Source organism: Peromyscus maniculatus, chromosome 15, assembly GCF_049852395.1.
Source record: "Peromyscus maniculatus bairdii isolate BWxNUB_F1_BW_parent chromosome 15, HU_Pman_BW_mat_3.1, whole genome shotgun sequence".
NCBI classification, from domain to species: Eukaryota; Metazoa; Chordata; class Mammalia; order Rodentia; family Cricetidae; genus Peromyscus; species Peromyscus maniculatus.
The window spans coordinates 77,938,397-77,951,481 of NC_134866.1; positions in this window are offsets into that span (position 1 = coordinate 77,938,397).

Consider the following 13,085-nt stretch of genomic DNA (forward strand, 5'->3'; position numbering starts at 1 on the left):
ACAGGCTGTTCACACTCTGTGGTCGGTAGTTACCCATGGAGTCTGCTGCTGTCATCATCCCGTGCATGCTTACCCATGGCTGTTCCTTCAACGGAAGCCCATCCCCAGCCCCGGGCCTCACTGTAACTGAATGGGAGAAAGTCTGCGGCTGCAGACTTTCCGGTAGAGATCCACAAGTGTGGCATCTGGTTAGAGCAAAGATAGCGTGGGGCTGGGGGAGCAGGCAGAGGGAGAGCTGCAATGCCCCGAATCTGCTGATTCCTAGGGGAGCCCTGGCTTTGGTGTGGCTTTTCTAGGGTGCCCCACTTTGAGACAAAGGACTAGCATTGATTACTCATCAGGTGTGGGCTTGCTGCACTGTCTGTCTCAAGAGCACGATCCCAGAGCAGGGCAGTTCCTGGAGAGGGACTCAGCTGGGAGCTGGGAGCATCTATCTACTGCTCCCAGTGACTGAGTGGGTGAGCACTGAGGTCCTAAGAGGAAGTGGGGGATCAGGTGGAGGGAAGCCCTGGGGCCCAATGAAATTGTGAGGAAAGACAGTGGCTTTTCAGCACTGTGACTTTCTCTAGAAGGTGTCTGGGGCTGTTGTGACCTTTAATGCTATGTTATGGAGAGGCTGGTCTTTTTGCAGAACTATGCCTGGTATTTTCACACTGGAATATTCTCCAAATGATAGATTGTCCCAGGGAGAGGATCTGGGGTGAAAACTGTTCAATGAAGACCTGTAGCCTGGTGCCTGACAATTCTTACTTTCTAGTCAGGTCCGTCTCATCCTTGGGAGGAGATGCTGTCAGAGACTGCAGCAGTAGCGTGGGACTCTCCACATCTGAATGGACAGGGTGGGGATGTTTCATAGTGGCGTTAGTCAGTGTGTTGTAACCATTAATTCAATGGGACATCTTGTGTACATCACTCACACATGGTAACAAGCCCTTAGGTGACTATTTCAACAATGGTTCCTCTCAGAGGCATCCTGACTCCTTTTGGACTTCCGTTTTGCACCATAGAGAGCGATAGGCTGGAAGCTTTTTCTCAGACTCCTGTAGACATCACTGAATCCTTAAGGCTTGGTACCCACCCAAAGGATGCACACCGTTAAGTTTGGCAGTGGAGATGAGAGAGAAGCCATACTTCCGAACCTTCTGCTAGCAAGCCCCCTTCATGGAGGCGACTGGTATCCTCTGGCATCAGGTGCAGGACCTCAGGGTTTGGGCTTTGATTTCCCCGGCGTTGAGTTTCATGCTCCCAGGCAAGGATCACGACAGAGACAGAATGAAGCTGAAGCAGTCACTGTCCCCATGGCTTCCTCCCACCCTAGTCCCCGGATTGCCGTGGAAGGGGTGTTGCCTTCGCTGATGCTTTCACTGGGACCTTTCCAGAAGCCCCGCCTAAGAGTCTTCTTTTCCAGCCTGCCCGGTGGATGCTGCCAATGTCTGATTCTCTACACAAGTCCCCTTCTACATAAAACAGACAAAGTCATTCTTGTTCCCACAGTCGAGCCCAGATTTACTCATTCTATTATTACATTCGTGAAAAGTGTAACTACTTAATGATGTTGGTTCATTCAAAGACATTTTTTAGGTGCCTGGTATGTATTGGGTGCTATGTCAGGTACCAAAGATGAATGTGGTGCCGTTTCTGACCCCAAGCATCCCCTCTAGGTCGAGGGGGAGGCACAGTGGGTAGAGTTCAGTGGTAACAGGTTGTGTGAGTTCAGTGGTAATCAGTTGATGGTAACCAATTGAATAAAGATAAGGATAAAGAGTTATAGGGGTTCAGACAAGGGAAGAGGACTCATGGCAGGTTTCGCAGAGGAATTTGTGGTTTATCTTCAGGACGGAGGGAGTTTTCAGGCAGAGAATGTGGGTGTCAGAGTCAGGATTTTTTTTTTCTTGCTTGTAAATAATAAACTAATAAACTAGCCTGAGATTAGAGGCGAGCTGAAGGCATGTGGATCCTGGGCCAGAAGTCACCATGTAGTAACCTGCATGGGGATATGATCTGGTTCTCCTTGTCCCCTGAGTACACCTGGATGCAGTGTATGCAGTGGGTTTTCTTGGGGAAGCCACTTCTATACAGTGAGCTTGCCCTGTGTCCCGGATGGACACATGACCTCGTCCCTCACGGTTGCTTACCTCAGGTGAGAAATGGCCCAACTGAAAGGTGGTTAGAACTTTGCCTTCTTGGTGAGCTCTGCCAGCCACATACGAGAGACCCAGAGGCCTGGGGAGAGGACATTCCAGGAGGCAGAGGCACCATCTGCAGACTCTCCCCAAGTGTGTTCTGGAGAGGCTGTTGGTATCACGTGACTAAATGAGTTCAAAGTCAAGCAAGCTCAACACTTATTAAACAAAATTGGCAGGAGTTCTGTTAGCTTATCTGTAACTGATGAACTTTGGGAAGTCTTTAATACACCTAGGAACATGTGGGCACCGAATGTCATTTTGGGGGGAAACTAGAGCCATTTCCAGGGCAGTACTTCGGATAGTCTCTTGAAGTCTGACAGCTGTGAGGACTAGAAGGGCCCTGTCAAAGTTTTATTAGGACAGGAATTCCACTGTTCTTCACTCAGTTAGGCATCAGCTGAGAGACAGACAGCAAGTCAGCCAGAGGAAAAATATTTATCATTGACAGGATCATGGAAGAAATATGGCCTCAGAACTTCAGTGGGTTTCCTAATGTTTTCACTTAGACTTGAGCACACCTAGTTACTTACCTCTTTGTTCTGGGAAGCCACAGGCATGCCTGATTGGCAGGAACAGGTGCTGTGTGCCTCTTTCAGGGACAACCCGTCATGGTGGCTCAGGCTCCCACACTCACCGATTCTTAAACTAGCAAGGCCTGTGCTGCTGTAATGAGCTAATGAGCGAGTGTCCCAGCATGGTGAGACCAGGAGTGACCCGTGCCCACCCTGACACCTCATCAGCACTGCTCCGTGTTTCCGGGTGCTGGGTGGGTGCGGGAGGAATGGATTGGTCACCCTCACAGAGCTGGCAGAGGAACAAGACAAGCCTCCCAGTTCATAGTGGCCTGTGAATCTCTTGCTGCCCTTAGGGAACTGGGAGGGGAGCCGGGAGAAAGGGTGGGGATTACTGGAAGTGCTCAGTTGACATTGGGTGACTGGGCCCCTTTTCCGGGAAAGGGCCCTGCCCACTTCAGGGAGAGGACTGTGAGCTTACACTGTGAGTGCTGAGCAGGAGACACCCCAGTCCTGGCTCCTCAGCACGCACTGCTCCAGGCTCTCTGTGTGTGAGCAGCTTCTGACCGGGGCCTTTCTCTCAAAGTGCTTCTGGGTGTCCTCAGTCAGTGCTGAAGGAGACTTACAGGCTCAAGGCTTGGCTTTCCCCATGCCTTGGGTGAAACACCTCCAAACCACATTAAAATGGAGTACACATTTTTGATATTTTCTATTGTGTGTGTGTGTGTTGTGTGTGTGTGTGTGTGCATGTGTGAGGCTGTGCGTGTACACATATATTGTCATGGTGTATGTGTGGAGATCAGAGGATAAAATGTGGGAGTTGGTTCTCTCTTCTGTGTGGTTTCCAGGAATCAAACTCAAGGCAAGCCTGACAGCAAGTGCTGGTACATTGAGTCATCTCACTGGTCCTAAGCCACATTTTATGGTGTCCGCCAAAATAGGTAAGTGGCATCACAGCTCAATAACGCATCATTTCCTGGAGTTCTTTCCTACCTAGCTCGCTATCCCCTTCTGTCAGCATCTTCTCCATTCACACAAGTCATTCAGGATCTCTTTCTGCTAAATCCAAATGAAGATTCCTGTTATCCCAGTGTCCACTTGTCCGTCCCTCTATGCCCCATTCATCCATCTCTCTATCCCCCATCCATCCATTTATCTATCCCCCATCCATCCCTCTATCCCCCATCCATCCATCCCTGTATCCCCTATCCATCCATCCATCTCTCTATCCCCATCCATCCCATCCATCCCTCCATCCCCATCCACCCCCATCCATCCCTCTATCCCCCATCCATTCCTCCATCCCCCATCCATCTTTCCATCCCCCATCCATCCCTTCATCCTCCATCCATCTCTCCATCTCCCATCCATCCCTCTATCCCAATCCATCTCTCCATCTCCCATCCATCCCTCCATCCCCCATCCATGCCTCCATCCCCCATCCATCCCTGAACCCACCTACCCCTTACAAGTGGCCATACACTAAACAACTTACTTATGAGGTGTTTGGAATACAAGGCAAACAAACACATTCCAGCCTTCGAACCAGCTCTATTTCATTGCCTGCACTCCCATTATCTGTGGGCAAAAGATCTCCAGAGCACCAGGTGCCTGGGCAGGATCAGGAATATCGGAGACCACACGTCATGGAGGCTTGGGGAGGGCTGCTGAACAGAGCCTGCCCTGCTGGGGCAAGCAGCGGCGGCGGGCACACGGTGAGTGTTCAGGAAGGGTTTTCTGGGTGAAGGCTCAAGTGGACAGGGTGAACAGAGGCACCAGTTAGCAAGCAGGTCAAGTTTTCTCTGAGACCAGTTTCCTTTGCTTTTGGACTCTTTTCTCCAACAAGATTGTAAGTATACAACTCAAAAGACGGTCTCAGAAAAATCAGGCAATCACCCAGGTCAGGAAGGATCACCTCCTGAAATCAGAGTCACCGGGGCTTTAGAGGAGGCCTGAGTAACACCCTGAATGCTCTTACTAGTTCTTTGTTCTCTTTCCTCCTGTTAGAGGGCCAAGGACCAGCCTGCCCCATGTGTCTCCGGCTGCACTGTGGCCTTGCTGCTGGAACAGTGGGGCACATGAAATGGGATCTGCCCAGACTGGCTTCATCTACTGCCACCATTTTACTTCTAAAATTTTTATTGGTTAGAAGCTGAGAAGATGGTTCAGCAGTTAAGAGCACTGGCTTCTCTTCCAGAGGACCGCGGTTCAATTTCCAGCACTCACATGGCAGTTCATAGTGTCTAGAACTTCAGTTCCAAGGGATCCAACTCCCTCTTCTGGCCTCCGCATCACCAAGCACACATGTAATACACAGATACCAGTCTCAAGGGATCTGACAGTCTCTTCTGGTCTTCTTGGGCACTACACGAACATGACACACATATACACATACAGGCATAGCACCCATGTCTGGTCTCCTTGGGCATTGCATGCACATGATACATAGATATACATGCAAGCAAAACACTCATGCCCATAAAAAGCAAATAAATAATAAGCAATTTTTAAAAAATATTGTTTAAATTGTGGTAAAGGTACATGTAACATGAGATTTGCTAATACAATCATTTTAAATGTGTAGCTCAGTACCAATAAGCATATTCTCATTATTGCATAACCATTCTCCTGAACTTCTCGTCTTATAACCTGAAACTCTGTACCCATTAAATATTGATTCCCCATTTCCACCACTCCTGAAGTCCCTGGAAACCCAAACCTACTGTTCTGTGTGGATTTGCTTCACCTATGTACCTCATGTAAGTGAATTCCACAATATTTGTCTGTTTGTCTCTGGCTTATTTCACTTAGTATAACATTCTCTGTGTATTTACACACTGTAGCCTGTGTCAGAGTTTTTTTTTTTTTTTTTAAAAAAGCTGTGTATTATTCCACTGCACATACATAGCACATTTTATTTTATTTGTTCATCTATCTCTGGACATTTGTGTGTCTTTTACCTTTTTTTTTTTTGACACAGGGTAGATCAGACTGACCTTGAAATCATAGCGATCTACCTGTCTCTCCCTCCTGCATGCAGAGATTAAAGGTGTGTACCACCACACTTGACCTTGCTCCTGCCTTTTGACTGCTGTGGATATCTCTGCTATGAACATGTGTTTTGGTAAACTGTGAAAGTGAATGAGTGAGTAAAAAGAGGAAACTTTACCTAAGTTCACAGATACATGCTTAAAAAATCAATAAAGACAGTCAAATAACTGGGTGAAGGTGTCAGACAATGAACCCTACAGCCATGAGCAGTTTCTAAGGTGATGCCCCAAGAATCTGTGTGGAATATTCCTTCTACACTATGTGAATATATGTTGCTGCAATTGGTTTAATAAGGAAGCTGATTGGCCAGTAGCTGGACAGGAGAAGGTTCGGGGGAGAGCCAAGCAGAGAATGCTGGGAAGAAGAAGGGCAGAGTCTGAAGAGTAGGAAGCAGACTTGGAGAGAAGCAAGATGGACATGCCATACCGAGAAAAGGTACCAAGCCACGTGGCAAAATGTAGATTAAAAAAATGGGTTAATTGAAAATGTAAGAGTTATCTAGTAGCAAGCCTGAGCTACTGGCCGAGCATTTACAGGTAATATTAAGCCTCTGTGTGGTTAGTTGGGAGCAGCTTGCGGGACAGAAACTTCCACCTATAAATCTGTCAGGTGACAGTTGGTGGACAGACCTTATTGAATCCCTTTCTCAGTTCTAGATCTTTCTGTGGCATTGCTTGGAGTTGTCCTCATGGTGGTTTGGACCCAGAGAGGAACTCTTAAACTTTCCCAATTACAACCAGCCTCTCCAAGCTCTATGGAGGCCTCAGCCAGCAGGCAAGAACTTTCAAAAAACTTTCAACTTGCAGCTTCCCCATCCTCTTAGCTGTGGAGAGAAAGGTCCAGCTTGCCAGAGCCCCATCCTCACCATCCTGGCTCTCACAGGAGGCTGGTTCATCCTAGTCTTGCTGACTGGGTAGTAGCAGGTCTTTATGGAGAGGCTACCTATATCCCTCCCTCTGCAGAGAGAAAGAAAGGCTACTGCCCAGAGGTCCCATGTCCCTGAGAAGGAAAGCCTATGTCTTGTCCAGGGGCCTGATCCTGGAGGAAGCAGGATGACCTTTGGCCCAGGGTAGAGATGCCTGCATCCCTGCAGATGCAGCCACTTCCAAGACCTTAAGCGGCCAGTGCTGTGCTGTGACCAGCTCCAGGGGACAGGGGAAGACAGAAGGCAGGTGAAGCCAGCTGCAGGGGACGGGGGAGGGCAGAGGGCAGGGGGAGCCAGCTGCAGGGGACAGGGGAGGACAGAAGGCAGGTGAAGCCAGCTGCAGGGGACAGGGGAGGACAGAAGGCAGGTGAAGCCAGCTCCAGGGTCAGTATTCTGTGGAGAGAGACCAAGAGAGGCCTTTCGTCCCACTCTGTACCACAGGGACTTTTTGGCGTCTGTCACAGCTAAAGGGGCCTGGAGATCACGTGACTCAACCCCATTTTCTGTGATTTCATTTCTTTTCTTCTTTTCCTTTCCTTTTCTCTTTCCTTCACTGCCCCCTTCCTTCCCTCCCTCCCTCCTTCCCTCCCTCCCTCCCTTCCTCCTTCCCTCCCTCCCTCCCCCTCCCTTCTCCTCCCCTTTCTTCCTTTCCTTCTGAGACATTATTGCTTTGCAGCTCAAGCTGGCCTCAGGCTTGCAGCAATCCTCCTGCTTCAACCACCCATATGCCGGGGTCACAGGTAGACAACACCACGCCTGGCCATTCTCGTTTTCATTGATCTGGATATTGGGGTGACTTGTTTGGGTCATAGCATTAAGAAGAGAGGATCAACAGGGTGACCCCCTGTTTCTTGCTCTGCAGGGTCCCCGTGAGCTTCTGACTAGCTGTTTCAAGTGTGAGAAACACACACTTGATCCCAGAGTGAATTAAAAAGCATATCTACGAGGCCAGGTGATAGCAGGCACATGTGGAGGGTGGAAAGCTTCGCTTTGGAGAGATCGCTTCTCGAAGTCTCCAGTGGTGGTTACATTCTTGAAGGATATCCTCTTCTCTTCCAAAGGGGAACCCGCAGTCTCGGGTTCTACTGAACAGCTCTAGCCAAGTTAAGTATTCCTTCTTGATCACCAAGTAATAGTTTTTCCCCAAGACTTCAAATCTATGCACCTAAACTCCTCTCTACCAGCTTCTCCCTCTTCTTCTCTACTTGCTTCTCCAGGTCTAAACACAATGGGCTTGACCCAGAAAAGCTTGGCCAGTGTCTTGCCCATGAGTAGAGAGACTCCTGCCCTGGTGCCCAGACTCCTGGTGCCTCAGCTGCTGACTCCCTGAGACTCCTCTCTGTTCCTGAAGTGCTCCATTACTGTTCCTCATTGTCACGGCAGTGCTGGGTGGCAGCTGTAGGCACACACTGTCCAGAGCTGGCAGCTGAGAGTCTCTATCATATTCGGGTTTAGGACAGGAGGAAGCAGGGAGACACGTTTCCAGGCCTGACTGTGAAACTCACAGCAATAGGGCATGGCTGCCCCTCAAATTATTTTGGCCACGGTTCTGAACCCATCCCTCTGGCCAGGGTGATGCTGGGGTCTGACTGATCAGGCCTGAGGCACTTGTCTTTTGGGGGAGTAAGGTAACTTTCCAGACCTGCAGCTGAGAAGGGGCTGGTTATTTTGAAGCAAAGCGTGGTGTTATTAGAAGGAGAGAGCTAAATACAGCACTGACCAGGCAGAGACAATGCATCTGCTAAGCCAGCAGGGCCCCCATAACTTCAGTCTGCTCCCCTCTCACTTGAGGAACTCATAAGATCTCTCTGTCTAGCTCACCAGATCCTACCCCACAAAACACAGCACCCCGCCCATGAATCTGCATATCTAAGGATGCTGTTGTGGTCCGGAGGCAGTCACATTTGGAGGTACACCATCTGAAGGATCCCCACACCTCAGCTGCTACAGTGTGCACCCAGACAGGATTCTCTGAGGGGCTGCAGGTAGGGAGGGCCTGGGAGAAAGATGTACTGTCACGTTTTCAGGGATAGTGCTATCATTTCTTGAATCCAGTATGCCAGAGGACGATGGGTTTGGCCAAAGGAGGTTCACGTGGGGCACCCAGAGTTATGACAGCAAGAGACTTCCTTCCGGTCCCTTGAGGATGAGGACTTTTCTTTGCATAGCTTTTCCTAGGAAGGGGGCTTCTGATTTAGGATGTAAGAGGGGAGGGGAATGCAGGGCGGACACCTGAGAGGGACGCATCCTTCTGGAAAAACAATGAGGTTTTGGAAGTGGAGGGAGGCAGTATCTCTCCCTTCCTGTGTGTCTCAGCCAAGAACAGAGGGGTAGAAGTATAGACTTTAAAGAAACATGAGAAGGACAGTGTCCTAGAATTGCTGCACGCTGCGACGGTCATTTTGGACATACCTGGATCTCTAATGACTGACCCACTGGAATGGGAGCTGGTGAGGTGGCCTCCAGCTGTAGAAGCAGGAACAGTAGACCTCCTCAGGTTGGCAAAAATGTTGCCAACTCTAGGGCAGCCACACAAAAGGAAAGGCTTAATGTATGCAGGTCTTATGTGCAGCTGAACATTTTCCTGGTATTCAGATTATAGAAATGAGAAGAAATTGGTAAACTTGATGTGTGTGTGTGTGTGTGTGTGTGTGTGTGTGTGTGTGTGTGTGTGTGTGTGTGTGGTGTGTTTTGTTTTTTAGAGACAGGGTTTCTCTGTGCAGCCAAGGGCTGCCTGGAACTCTCTTTGTAGACCAGGCTTGCCTTGAACTTGTAGAGATCTGCTTGCCTCTGTCTCCTGAGTGCTGGGATTAAAAGTGTGTGGCATCATGCCCAGCTTGATTTTAATATATTTTACTTAACCAAACATATGCCCAACATACTACAATTCTGACAATTAATTAAAAATTATTACTGAGATATATCATATGCATGTGTATATGTGTATAAGTGTGCACATGTATATTTCTATACAAAATATTTAAAAGCTTAAGGGTGTTTAACAATGTAACACTTCTGGATTGGCCTAACCATATTTTGGGTGTTCATTAGGTGTTCACATGGGGCTTGGGACAGTTGAGCTGGATAACACACCCTCCTGATAGGCTCATACTGCCCACCATCTTGTCCCCATCATCTTCCTCCTCCAGAATGCTTGAGCATCCCTTGGACATCAGGTCTGATGGGAGCTGAGATGCAAGCCCTTGACTCAGAGATAGTAGTTTGGGGCCAGCCCTCCTGTATCTTGGTGCTCTGTACAACCCCTGAGTCATCCTGGGGGCGGAGAGGCAGGGAAGGGAGCACTCTCTATTCTGAGGCCTCGGCGTGAGCTCAGTTGTGTGGGAGTGGGAGGGAGGGACCCACAGCAGAGAATGGATGGGGAGGGATGTGGAAGGATGTGTCTACAGAAACAAAAATAGATCTGAATCTGTGGGGCGGTTACCGAGACTCAAAATACCCTCTCCCTGTGTGTGCTGGGGGTGGAGGCAGGATGAGGAAGATGCTCAGAGCCTCATGCTTTTATGATTAAAATATTCAAGCAGGAGCGTGAGGATGGGGGGGGGGGGGACTGAGCTGGAGGCCTCGGTCTCCTTTTCAGATCGGCTCCTGTCATTACCATTCCATAGAGTTTTCTTTCCACAAGTCTCGCATCTGCTTTCACCTCTTCCCTTGATTCGAATACTGAACAAATTTGCCTCTTGCACAAACGGCCACCTGCTTCTGAAGTGGACAGTTCCACTGGCGTTGAAAGGCAGCAGGCTGAGTGCTCCCTTGCTGGGTATGGCTCCAGAGCGCAGTGTTGGGGGAAGAGGACTTGCCTTTGGAGAGGGAAGGTAATCTGCAAGGTCTCCTCAGCCTGTGTCCTTTTACCTGCTCAGTCCTGCTACTTATTTAACCTCTCTGAGCCTCAGCCTTCTCTTCCACCACATGAGAATTATAATAAATCTCACTATATTAGGCTGTTGGGAGGAGTCAGGTTAGAAAAAAAAGCAAGCATTGTGCCTTGTACAATGGCTGGCGGAGGGTGTGGTGCCTGTCACTCACTAGGAATGACCAGTCCTTCCTACGCTGGGCTGGGCTCCGCAGCTCGGAGCCAAGGCTCACCAGGTGGAACTTTCTCCATTGTCGTACTGCTCTGCTTGAAACCGGGGCAGTGTAACATGACAGATGTGGGCCGCGATTGCCCACAGCTGCTCAGGGAATTAGTGGCATAATTCAAGCCAAACCCAGCTTTTCTATTTCCCAGACTTAAGTTAGGCAGAACCTTTTGGGTCTGAGAATCAAGACCTTACATTTCCCCAGGCGGACAGAGGAAACTGAGGAGGCGGAGTTTCAGACAGGCAGCCTGCTATGATGGCCGTAGGAAACTTTGATGGGCCCGATACACAGTCACTAAAAATGCTTACAGCGAATACGCTTGCAATCTGTGCCAAAGGAAACACACCAGGAAAGAAAGCGGCACACGGTGCTGTGCTGTGTGTCCAAACACTGCAAACACCAGCGGAACTGCTCTCAAACCAGATGTCATGCTTGCTTATCTCTGCGGGAAAACGATTGTTTTCTGGAAGTGTCCCGTGTATTTTCTACAATGAACACTTGTTACTTTTTGCAGCCACAAGAACAAATGGAGATTATGGAGGATTTCCAGTCTCCAGTTCACACCAGGGAGCCTGCAGCTCCTTCTCCTCCCCCTCCGCACCTCGCAGGCCTCCTGGTGGCTTCAAAGCCGCGTTGTTTGCATAGGGATGATTATGTGGGTGTCCAGGGAGACGGGGCTGACAGAGAACAAAGTGAGACATGTTTTATTGAAGCCGATAATCAGAGTCAAGGCGCTCCATGAATTCAGTGGCTGGCTGTGCTTTGTCAAAGTAGGGGGAGCTGATGGCAAAGGAACACATTAGTTAGCTCTGCACTGGGGACCATTGACTTCTTTATCCCTAAGGGGAAGAAACACTCAGAAACCAGGCCCACCATGATTGGCTAACTCAGATCTGAAGCCTGAGGAGAGATATGGGAGGGGTCAGCCTTCCCACTGACTTCCTGGCCATGCTGTGTCCACACACTTGTGACTTCTCATTCTACACACCAAAGCCTCAAGATCCAGCCACGGCTGTCTTCCCACGGCTATCCTGCGACCCCCACTGAAGTTCTCTCGCCTTGGCGCCCCTTGTCCCCCTTTTGACAGCCACCTGGATCTGCTGGTTGTCACGAATTCTTTGTGGCTTCTGGCTGTACATTGGACCCTTTGCTGATTGCTCTGGTGCGCGGCGCAGTCAGCCTTGTACCTCCGCCCGCCACTTCAGCCTCAGCTTCACAGCGCCCCAGGGTTGGAGCCTGGCTCCTCCAGCATGCGCAGGAGAGAGGTCGGCGCATAAACTGGTTCTGCTCCATGCCATGGCTGCAGAACCTCTCCCCTTCCCTTACCCCCACCCCCACTTACCTTGAACTCCAACCTACCATTCGAATCCGCTCTGACTTCTATTCTAGACCATCCACTTACGGCTATTAGGTCACAACGCCCCAGGAGGAGGATACTGACTGGCAGAGCCAACTCTCTTTAGGATGTGGGTCTTCTACTTCCTACTGGTGACACTTTAGGCAAACTGTTTAACCCATTTCATCTTGCAAAGTAATGTTGTATTAGGTACCCGATTGGGTGAATTACTGCCCATACAGTGTGTCCACTTTGTCTAGGACAGAGAAAGCACTAGGTAAGTGTCAACGTAACATTGTTTTATTGTCACAAAGGCACCCCGATCTATCACGTGGTTGAAAGAAAGACTCCAGAGTCTGACATGTTGGGTAAACTGTTCTTTTGACTGTGACTAGCTTCAACTAGTGCCTTCTGTGACACAGATGTTAGAGGATACCACCTCTCTGACTCACCGTGAGGACTGAATGGAATAATGCACAGAACCATTTGCAAAATGCATGGTGCCCAGTACCACAAAGTCCACAGTGCCACGGAGTGCACAGTGCCACGGAGTTACAGCTGTTGTATTGCAGGTGACGGGTGTTCTCTTCTAGGATGGATGGCTTTATGACATTATTCATACTTCCCACTGCCTTTGGAATATTCCAGAGCATCGCAGAGCTCTGAAGTGGATCAAGCTTTCACGGTTGTGCTGAAGAAAAGAACCATGACATATTTTAAAAGTCAGATTGGGAGAGGACTTGGCAGGCCAGGTCTTTTCTCCGTCCAGGAGAATGAGGTCATTGCATCTTAACCGAGGTGCTGCTTGTCTCCAGTGCTCGTGAGCTAGCCAGGGGCTTGCACATGAGTGGACCTGCTGGGCAAGAGTAATGTGTCCCGACATGCACATACCAACGTAGGAGGTCTTGATTATTAGTTCCATGGCAAGTAAAGCAAATGTGAGAATCAGTTCAGAAAACAAAAATTCCCAAGGAATT